This window comes from Macrobrachium rosenbergii, chromosome 51 (assembly GCF_040412425.1).
Source record: "Macrobrachium rosenbergii isolate ZJJX-2024 chromosome 51, ASM4041242v1, whole genome shotgun sequence".
Lineage (NCBI taxonomy): Eukaryota > Metazoa > Arthropoda > Malacostraca > Decapoda > Palaemonidae > Macrobrachium > Macrobrachium rosenbergii.
This window is the reverse complement of record NC_089791.1, coordinates 72,149,268-72,160,144: the sequence shown is the minus strand read 5'-3', so window position 1 is coordinate 72,160,144 and position 10,877 is coordinate 72,149,268. Positions and strand designations below refer to the sequence as shown.

The following is a 10,877-nucleotide window of genomic DNA, read 5'->3' as shown; positions in this document are numbered from 1 at the left end:
CTGCTGGGCCATTTACTTCATTTCCACAAATTCTCTATATTTATTTCCCTAATCGATTCTTTACCATTGTTTCACTGGAAGAATAAAGTGGAATTTCCTGGCTGATGCTCAGCATACTGGAATATCTACATTACAATTTAGTTGCTTCATGGCAAACTGTGACCTTATAACCACTGTTCTGAATTCTGTACCAATCTTGGGTGCAAGTTCCTTGTTTGAGGGCACACACAGGTGAACTTTAATGTTCAATATTTACTCATTTTTATTTGTTATCAATTACATCTACTGTTATTTGCTATAAATAAATACTCAAATATTTATAAGGTATATAAAATCATTCCCACGTTCCCATTTGTTCTTCATTTTCCTTTTTCACTTACGAGCATTCTACACTGAGCAAGTTCTTGATCTTTTGACTTATTCCCTGAGAATACAGTGTACACTCATTTACCAGGGTTCTTTACTTAACAAGGTTACATTGTCAGATGTGGTACATTTGTATGTGAACATTTTAAATTAAGTGTACATTACAATTTAGTTTAGGCTACATTAATCTGACTACTGAGTTAACTTTCTGGACAATAACAATGCTCACCTGAAGGTTTGTTATTAGGAAAATATCAACCAATTTATTTCAGTTCCTTAAACATTAAACATTAGGATTCTGACATGATATCTTTTAAGGATTTATTTCCAAAACTTGACATATATTATGGACTGAAAATGGGCCAATCAAAAATTATTTTTTAAGTCAGTTTTGTTAAGCACTGAACTCAGGGATAGGGTTATGTTGATTATTCACTCACGGGTCAAACAACTGTGACCAACTGGGGGGCAGAATGTTGCTTCAATGTGTTGTTCCTTTTGGTATGAGAACACCATAACCCACCAGTTGGTTTATAATAATCAAATTTTTATTGTCAATTTCATTATTCTATAATGAATATAGTCAGCTGTACAAACAGTAACAAATCATGGCTAGATTGACTGATTATGAAATTTAGGTCATGAAGACCAAGCGCCGGAACCCACCAGGATTATTCAGTGCCATAATGAAGGTGAAATATATAAATTAATGATATGATTGAATTTATATATATACTGTATATACTGTATGTGTATATATATACAGGTATATATATATATATATATATATATATATATATATATATATATATATATATATATGTATATATATACAGGTATATATAATATATATATATATATATATATATATATATATATATATATATATATATATATATATATATATATATATATATATATATATATATAGTACAACATTACTATTAGTTGTGGGACATCTTGAATGTTCAAGATATCCAACAGTGATGAAGTTGGTCATAACCTTATGTCTCTACTCTGTCTACTCCACATTTTTGTGTGATACAAAAATACAGTTATAGTTATAAATGGCTTAATTTTTTTACTGAAGGTTTGTAGTTAGTAACTAAATGGAAAAATGCACCTAGCACTAAAGTACACAGGCATGATTTGTGTGTAAAGCATAGCTTTCTGAATAACTTTCCAAATTTGATTAAGAGGTTGGCTTTCCTTCACATAAAAAGGATTCCTACAGTACCAACATATTTTTCTCCATTAATGCTCTTTAAAGCTACTTTTCATGTCAATTGCAATTAATACTGCAGCTGAGAACTAAAACTTTTTGTGCACGTTTTGTTTTACTTTTAAAAATTTTTCGTTTATATACAATGTTACTGTATAAAGCTTGTGATTTGTTCTGTGCTCTTTCTCTCACTTGAGCCTCTAGGTTACGTATATGCCAATACCATACACTACGAAAAGAAAAGAAAAGGGTTATCATAAACAAAAATACTACAGTGCTGACAATCCACTGAAATTGAAATATATTTTTCTTGACTGATTTTCTGCAAACACTTAAGTGATAACTACACACAAAGCTCCATCATGCTCTGAACATTTGCAACTGATATCACAAATTACTCTACATTCCATCTTTCTACATAAAATATGTGTAGAAGGTAAGGTTAGTGAGACAACAAACTATATTCCAACATCTATTTCAACATAAAACATTCTCTTTAAATTTTGGAATCCAACTTAATTTCCTTACAGCTTTAAAAGCTTCAAGAACTGGACACATCAGAGATATTTAATCCGATTCCATCATATCTTATAAGGATTATTAAGTAATTCCAACTAATAAAAAAAAGCCTTTTGGTAGTCAAAGAAGAATTGGGAACTAAAGTGCATTTAAATCATTTTAAAGGAAAACTTTCCTAATGTACAATAAAATATATGAAGTGTTGTTCCTGCATAATACATAGATGCATAACCCTCAGTAAGTGCAATGGACTACAATTTAGTAGATCTGTACGTATATTAAAAAAAAATGATGGCTACTAGCAGAAAGTGAAGTCACTTACTCTAAAATTAAATTACTCAGCTGGTCTTGCAGTGAATGACAAACAAAGCATATATTCTTTCATGGGAAGCTTTTCATTGCACATAAACCTAAAAATTGATATTAACAATTTTCAAGTGAGTCTTGTCCTCCCCGGGGTGACAGTAGGGAATCTGGGAATTCTGAAGGCTTCTGGGAATTCTGGAGGCTTCTGGGGCTTCCGAAGGCTTTAAGAAAATCTACAGGCTCTGTAGTCTTTGGATTTCTTGCACAATACTACAGAACAGAGTTTTATGGAGAAGAAAGGCTTCGAAGATTTCTGGGGAAGCCCATTTTCTTGGAGATGAATTCAGGAGGCTTTTGGGGCTTCCAAAGGATTCAAGACAGTCTCCAGGCTCTGAAGCCTTTGGATTTTCTTATGGAGAAGGAATGGGATTTAGTCCTTCCTGGAGTAGAAAGGCTTTGAACATTTCTTTGGGGAAATCAGATCCAACAGGAGTTGAAGACAGCTTCACAGGATCCTGGAGCCTTCAAGAATTTAACACGATGTTATACGAAGGTATATGAAGTGACTAAGTCACGTCTGAAGACAAAGGAGGCGATGTGTTTGAAGGTACTGGTCCTTCAAGGTCCTGCATTTTAATGGTATTTGATCTTTCCTGGAGACAAGAAGGCTTCGAAGATTTTCTTCAGGGGAAACGGATCCGACAGGACCTGAAGACGGCTTCACAGGATTCTGGCGTCTTTAAGAATATGACATTTTATAAAATTTTATATATACTTACCAAGTAATTACGCAGCTATTGGTTTCCTAACCTACGACAGCTTAAAAATTAAAAATTCACATGGCGGTGCTACTATCATTAGTGTATAGGTGACAAGGTCCCGCCCACTATCCGGGACTCAAAGGAACAACTTAGCAGAGAGCTCAGTTCGTTTCATGCTCTAACGTCCATGCAAGGAGAGGAGGGACGGCTCCGATCACGTAATTACTTGCTAAGTATATAAAACTTTATTTTATCATAAAAATGTCATTTTTATAGAAGTAACTTACCAAGTATTACATAGCTGATTCCAACATTGTTTGGAGGTTTATATTTTATGGTGGAAAGAGCAGCCTGTGGCACTTATTTTCATAAAAAGTTGAAGAATAATGGGAGAGTCAAGAAAAATGGCTTTGGTAATGGCAACAGTTTCATTTGACGTTATAAATTGATTGAAACAAAAAAAATGTTACCGTTGTCAACATTATCGTTCGTAGCTCAAAAGCTATAACAGTTAGGCGAATGGATTATTTTTTTATGAGAAAGCCAACAAAATTCTCTAAATATTGATATATAAAACAATGAAAAACGGATAAGTCCAGTTGGTGAAAAATTTATAGAAAAGAGGGTAAGAAACAGAGCGACGATTTGCCCGCGATGGTGAGAATTATCGCTAGAAAGTTTTTTTTGAAGAGCCCTATCTTGGTTATTTTTCATAGAGATTACTTTGTAAATATACGAAAATGTAGAGGAAAAGATGTAGAATAAAGTGAGAGCCAAGAAAAATGGCTTTGGTAACGGCAACAGTTTCATTTTGACGTTATAAATTGATTGAAAAGAAAAAATGTTACCGTAGTCATCATTATCGTTCAGAGCTCAAAAGCTATAACAGTTAGGCTTAATGCATTATTTTTATGAGAAAGCCAATAAAATTCTCTAAATATTGATATATAAAACAATGAAAAACGAATAAGTCCAGTTGGTGAAACAATTTATAGAAAAGAGGTAAGAAACAGAGCGATTTGCCCGGCGTATGGTGAGAATTATCGCTAGAAAAAGTTTTTTTGAAGAGCCCTATCTCGGTTATTTTTCATAGAAATTACTTTGTAAATATACGAAAATGTAGAGGAAAAGATGTAGAATAAAGTGAGTGTCAAGAAAATGGCTTTGGTACAGGCAACAGTTTCATTTGACGTTATAATTTGATTGAAACGAAAAAATGTTACCGTTGTCAACATTATCGTTCGTAGCTCAAAAGCTATAACAGTTAGGGCGAATGAATAATTTTTTGAATGAGAAAGCCAATAAAATTCCCTAAATATTGACATATAAAAAAATGGAAAACGAATAAGTCCAGTTGGTGAAAAAATTGATAGAAAAGAGGGTGAGAAACAGAGCGCTCTGCCCTGTATGGTGAGAATTATCGCTAGAAATTTTTTTTTGAAGAGCCCTATCTCGGTTATTTTTCATAGAAATTACTTTGTAAATATACGAAAAAGTAGAGGAAAAGTTGAAGAATAAAGGAAAGTCAAGAAAAATGGCTTTTGGTAACGGCAACAGTTTCATTTTGACGTTATAAATTGATCGAAACGAAAAAAAAGTTACCCGTTGTCAACATTATTGTTCGTAGCTCAAAACTATAACAGTTAAGCGAATGAATTATTTTTTATGAGAAAGCCAAGAAAATTCTCTAAATATCGACATATAAAATAATGAAAAACGAATCAGCCCAGTTGGTGAAAAATTGATAGAAAAGTGGGTAAGAAACAGAGCGCGCCGCCAGGCATACGGTGAGAATTATCGCTAGACATTTTTTTTGAAGAGCTCTACCTCGGATTTTTTCATAGAAATCACTTTGTAAATATACAAAAATGTAGAGGAAAGGTTGAGGAATAAAGTGAGAGTCAAGAAAAATGGCTTTGGTAAGAGCAACAGTTTCATTTTGACGTTATAAGCTGTTCGAAACGAAAAAAAAATGTTACCGTTGTCAACATTATCGTTAAGTAGCTCAAAAGCTATAACAGTTGGGTGAATGAATTATTTTTTATGAGAAAGCCAACAAAATTCTCTAAATATCGATATATATGATAATGAAAAATGAGATTCAGAGCCCTGCCTAAAATCCAGACGTCTCTATGTGATGCACTAACAAATTTCCGCTAGTTTTACCGTAAAAACTTTGCTAAAACATGTTGGAAACTGTTCTCGATTGACGCCGCTTTATGTAAACAGCCACACGTGTTTACCCAGCCTACGTCATGGTCTCTGACAGAAGTGTGGCCTGCCAGGCCTGCATGGGTGCGATCAGCTGATGTCATTGTGAGAATTTTACTACGCTGGATTTGCATGCACAGTAGAGGAACTAAAAATTTATAGAAAATAGAGGATACCAAACAGAGTGTTTCAATAATGTAATCCTACATTTTATAAAAAAAATGTAAGATACGAGAGAGAAACGTGGGTAGGATCAGCTGATTTCATTGTGGGAAATTTACTATGCCAGGAATTGCGCATGCGCAGTATAGGCACTGCTTGCCTGGCGTGTCGATGCCTGAGTTACACGGTCAAGGTATGCTTTAGCCTATGGAAACCACCAACTGTCCGAAAATAAAAAAATTTACCCTACCACACGTGCGAAAAATGTCGGTAAATTTTACGCTCAATTACGTCAGTCAGACAAGAAGGGGGGTAGGGGGTTATTGCGTAATATGACGTCAATTGGGCAGGAAAGGGTTAAGTAATGAATTTGAAATAGAAAGGTTGCTAACATTGAAAAAATGTTTGTTGTTTCCTTACCTGTTGAGAGCGCTGCTGCTGCAGGTAAGTGCTGCCTCTGGTTGGTGCTTCTCTCAACTTGCAATGGACGTGGCAGTGTAGCCAAGGGTCGCCTCTACATTAGTGGGAACTTTGCAGTGGAGGAAGTACACCGTAAGCTGACAAAGTTTCAAAAAGATGCCCTTGCTCTGGGCGAAGACCAGAATGCAAACTAACAACACTATCACCTACACCACAGAATTAAATCTATAACCCAAACATTACAAAATAAAAAACGAAACTGGTGAGTGCTCCAGGTACAAAGTACCCCCAGGCTTTCCATCGACTCAAAACCTTGAGTCAAGGCGAGTAGATAGCAAAGGAACAGAGAGTTCCCTATGCTTCCTCTCCCAGCACCATGCCAGCCAGCCAGCCAAGTAAGTTCCAAGAGACGCTGGAAGAACTTTCTTTCTTAGATGCATCGAAGGATTTGATCAAGTTGCTGATATCTTGATTAGAAGACAGATCCATTCTTCTGTGCCTAAAGACTGAGCAGAGCATCGACCTATACCCTTTGATGGTAGAGGTTGATAGCTTCCTGACAGACTTTAGGAATATAAAAAAGTTGGCTATTTGACTTATAGATGTCTCAGAAGAAGAGACGTTACAGCGGCTGCATCACCTTCTGAGGACTGCCCATTTTGATTGGTAGAGCTTTGTAGAAGACGCTCATCTGCATCTCGCAATTGCCTCAGCAGCCTGTCTCGAAAAACCTTTTGCTCTGACAAGGCGCTTGACAGTCTGAAGCCTGTCAGGGCCAGAGTGGACAACCCTTGGTGGAATCTGAGAAAGTGGGGTTGTCTGAGCAGAGACCGTTTTTGTGGAGGGAGTCTTGGGTAATCTATCAGAGTTGGATCAGGTCTGGAAACCATTCCTTGTTTGGCCAAAATGGGCTACTAGGGTCATGGTGTTGTTCTGATGCGTAAACAGCTTGCTGATTACTTCCCTGATCATTCTGAAGGGAGGGAAGGCATACACATCTAAGTCTGTCCAGTCCAACAGCATGGCGTCCGTGCTCCATGCCTGAGGATCCAGGACTGGAGAGCAAAAGAGTGGAAGATGGTGATTTCTCAACACTGTGAAAAACCCACTGGGTTTTGCCAAAAAGTTCCCACAGGTTGTCGCAGACTATCAGGTCTAAAGGTCCATTCAGTTGGAAGGACCTGTTTGAGGCAGCTTCAATTCGTCTGCTATCATGTTCATTCTCCCTTGAATGAACCAGGTGACAAGAGTGACTTGGTTCTCCTCTACCCACAGCAGATCATCCCTCACCATCTTGTACAGAGAGAAGAAATGAGTGGCCCCTGTTTGCAAATGTAAGAAAGTGCAGTGATGTTGTCCACATGCACTACTACCTTCTTGCCGCAGACTAGATCTGAGAAAGACTGAAGGCCCAGGTAATTGCTCTCAGTTCCTTTACGATGATGTGAGAATTCTGTTGTACTGTAGTCCATGTTCCCGGCCGTCCAGAAGAGCGTCCCAGCCTAGGTCAGAGGCATCTGAATAAAACTGAAGGTTTGGGCACACTGGGAGAAAAAACTTCCCTTCCTGAAGTCTTTCTATGCACGACCACCACTGGAGATCCTCTTTGATTTCCGACGTAATCGGGAAGACAAAAGAGTCCGGTTGGGTCTTTCTGCACCAGTTTGCTTTGAGGAAAAACTGAAGGGGTCTCATGCGCAGTCTGCCTAATTTTACAAACTGCTCTACTGAAATGAGGGTCCCTGGAAGACTCATCCATGGCACTGCTGAGCAGGAAGGAAGAGCAAGGACCTGACTGACGGTCTGAAGGCAGTTTTTTACTTTTTTGGGTGGCAGACAAGCCCGAAAAGTCCAAGAGTTCAGTATCATCCCTAAATAGGGAATCTCCTGAGTTGGTGTCATGAGGGATTTCTTTTCGTTTATGAGAATTCTAACTCATATGTCAGGCAAAGAGTTCTTCTGAAGTCCTTTGGCACTTTTCCTCCTCCGACGAGCAGAGAAGCCAATTGTCTAGGTATAAGTTGATGTTGATTCCCCGAAGGTGAAGCCAATTCCCTAGAGGAGCAAGGATTCGTGTGAAAACTTGAGGGGCTGTTGACAAACTGAAGCATAGGGCCCGGAATTGTAGTACTCAGTCCTGAAAAACGAGGCGTAGAAATTTCTGTGAGTCTGGATGAACAGGGACGTGAAAATACGCATCCTGCATATCCAGGGTGACCATCCAGCCTCTCTGTTGCATTGAGGACATGACTGAACAAATGGTTTCCATATGAAACTTCGTCTTCAGTATGAACAAATTCAAGGCGCTGACGTCCAGAATGGGCCTCCAGCCCCCGGGGCCTTCGGAACCACGAAAAGGTGATTGTAAAAACCTTCTGAGTGGGGATTTAGCACTTCTTCCACTGCTCCCTTGAAAAGAAGGGATCTGACTTCCTAAGAGAGGGCCAAAAACTTTGTGGAACCTTTTGAATACCCTGTCAAGACAACTGGATATGTAACTAAAGGAGGAGTCTTTACGAAAGGAATGGAGTAGCCCTCCTTGAGAACCTTGATTACCCAAGGATCTGCTCCTCTGTGCTCCCAATCCTTCCAATAAAGTAGAAGTTTGACTCCTACTTGGGCACATTGGACTAACTTCTCACTTCTTAGGGTTGGTCTTGAAGGAAGACCTCTTAATGGACTTAGTGGAGGTGCAAGTTTGATCTAGGTCTAGACTGGGTTTTGCTCTCCCTCCACGAAAGGACTGAGACTGAAGAGGGGGGAGAATGATCTTGATGTGGAAGGCACAGGCTTCCTTCAGATGTCTAGTGGAGGCTTACTGCAAGTCTGAAAGAATTCCTTCACAGTGATTTGTGGAAAGACTCTGACCTATCTAAAGGAAAGAATATCCTGATTCACTGTGTTTTTTGAGGAAAGAGGTGAAACTTTTCAAGGATGCCCATAGAAAAGAGAGAGGCGAGTTCTAAAGAGCTGTCGCTAATTGGCCTATCTGAGCATGAAAGAACTCCCAGCCAATCGAAGGCAAAGTCTTCAGTGCGATCAGGACAGTCTTCAATCCTCCTTGCTAGTGCCCCATGAAAAATAGATCTATAAATCAAACACTTAAAAATATTCTTGAGAAGGTGATCCAGTTCAGATGAGGAAAACATTATCTTGGCCGTAGAAAAGGCCGTTCTATGAGTTGAATCCACCAGACCGGAGAAGTCCCCTTGGGAGGAGGCAGAAACCCCAAGGAAGGAACTTCCCCGGTGGCATAGAAAGAGTACCTCATCTTTAACAATTTGCTGGGCGGAAAAGCGAATGTCGCTTTGCCCTGTTCTCTCTTAACGGCCAGCCAGTCATGAACTTCTTTGAGAGCCTTCTTCGAGGAGGAGGAAAGAACTAGCTTGGGTAACCTGGTACCTTCTGATGAATGCTTTCTCATGAGGAAGGTAAGCTGGAAAAGTAGGCGAAGCAGGCATGAAGAAATCAGGAAAACTATCCAGGAAGAAACGTCGAAGAGACGAGTAAGCAGAAGAGGGGACCGTATCCTGAACAATTTCTTCCTCCCCTGAAGAGACAGGAGACAAGGATTCATCCTTGGACTCTGGAGCTGAAGAGGATTTCTTCAAAAACCCATAAGTTTGGTCAACTGGCACTTCAGTGGGGACAAAGAATCTTCCTGAACCGATGAGGATGATGGAATAAGAGAAGAAGGTGCATGGATCCCACAAAGCTAGAGGCTTTGGCTGTTCAGCTGTTGGGAGTTGGCGAGGTGCTCCAGAGCAGTCTGGTGCAAGATGGCCGCTGGGTGCTCATCAGCAGTGTTCTGGCATGAGTCAGGCATGAGATATTCTGGCGGGTGCTGGGCAGGTGCTCATCAGCCAAAGTCTGGCGTGAGTTGGTGGGCGCTTGGTGCTCAGAAGAAGTCAGGTGCTTAGAACATTTATAGTACTCAGGACTGTCTCTCAACAAATGACATGATGAGCAGGAGAATCAGGCTGGACGTGAAAACTGCAGGAAGGTTGTGGGCTAGTCTCTCTCTACCTCTTGAGAGTCAGGGAGAAGAGTGTCGCTAATATCTGCATGTCTCTTGAGCAGGCGTGAAGAAACAGAGTAGCGATATGGGAAGTTCTGTCAGACTGGAATTTTCCAAAGGAATGGAATGCACTTGGCCCTACTTTCAGCCCTAATGGCTTTAGTTTCCTCTTCTTATCTCTTTCTAATTTCACTAGATGAGATTTCAAGGTTTTCCATTTCTTATCATCCCAATCCTGACAACCTCTGGTATTATCTTCTCCATTGTGGGGAAATTAGTGACCTTTTGTATGAGAATGGGATGGACAGCCACCTCCTAAAGTTCTACAACCACTTCTCAAAAAGCACTTTCATTAACTGGAATCACATTTTAAATTAGAGATCTAATAGAACAACCCATTTGACTATGGTAGCAAGATAAAAGCAACAAATTCTGAAAACCTTGATCCAAATTGGCAATAGCAAAGAGCAGAATCAAAACCTGGAAGAAGTAGATGGTAAAGTTTCGAGGACTTAGGACAGGAGAAGCAGGAGGAATTGGATTTGAATTCTCATCCCCTGGGTTATTTCCAAAGGAATCCCATCTGTATTGGCCCTTTCTCAACACCTAATGGCTGCTAACAGCACCATCTCTTTTGAATTTTTAAGCTGCCATGAGATTTCAAGGTTTTCCATTTCTTATCCTCCCAATTGACACTCTGGCAAGTTTATCTTTACTAAATGTTCCCAACACAAATTTGGCACAATAGATTAAGAGAAAAGATTACTAGTTGCCTGAGTGAATTTTATTACGCTTGTCTAATTATTAAAAATGGGATTAATTAAGCGCCGAAAATCATTGAAAACAATGAACAAATGAATTATATGAATTTGAAATACTGTATGTATAAACT

General features: G+C 39.0%; 1 protein-coding gene and 1 long non-coding RNA gene across 3 annotated transcripts in view; one reads left to right on the top strand and one right to left on the bottom strand.

Annotated features, from left to right (window-relative positions):
• LOC136833484 (DNA ligase 1-like) overlaps positions 1-10,877 on the top strand; it is a 440,466-nt gene that overhangs the window by 35,179 nt on the left and 394,410 nt on the right. The window lies entirely within an intron of this gene.
• The window catches only part of LOC136833485 (uncharacterized), a 248,166-nt gene that overhangs the window by 2,816 nt on the left and 234,473 nt on the right, over positions 1-10,877 (bottom strand). The window lies entirely within an intron of this gene.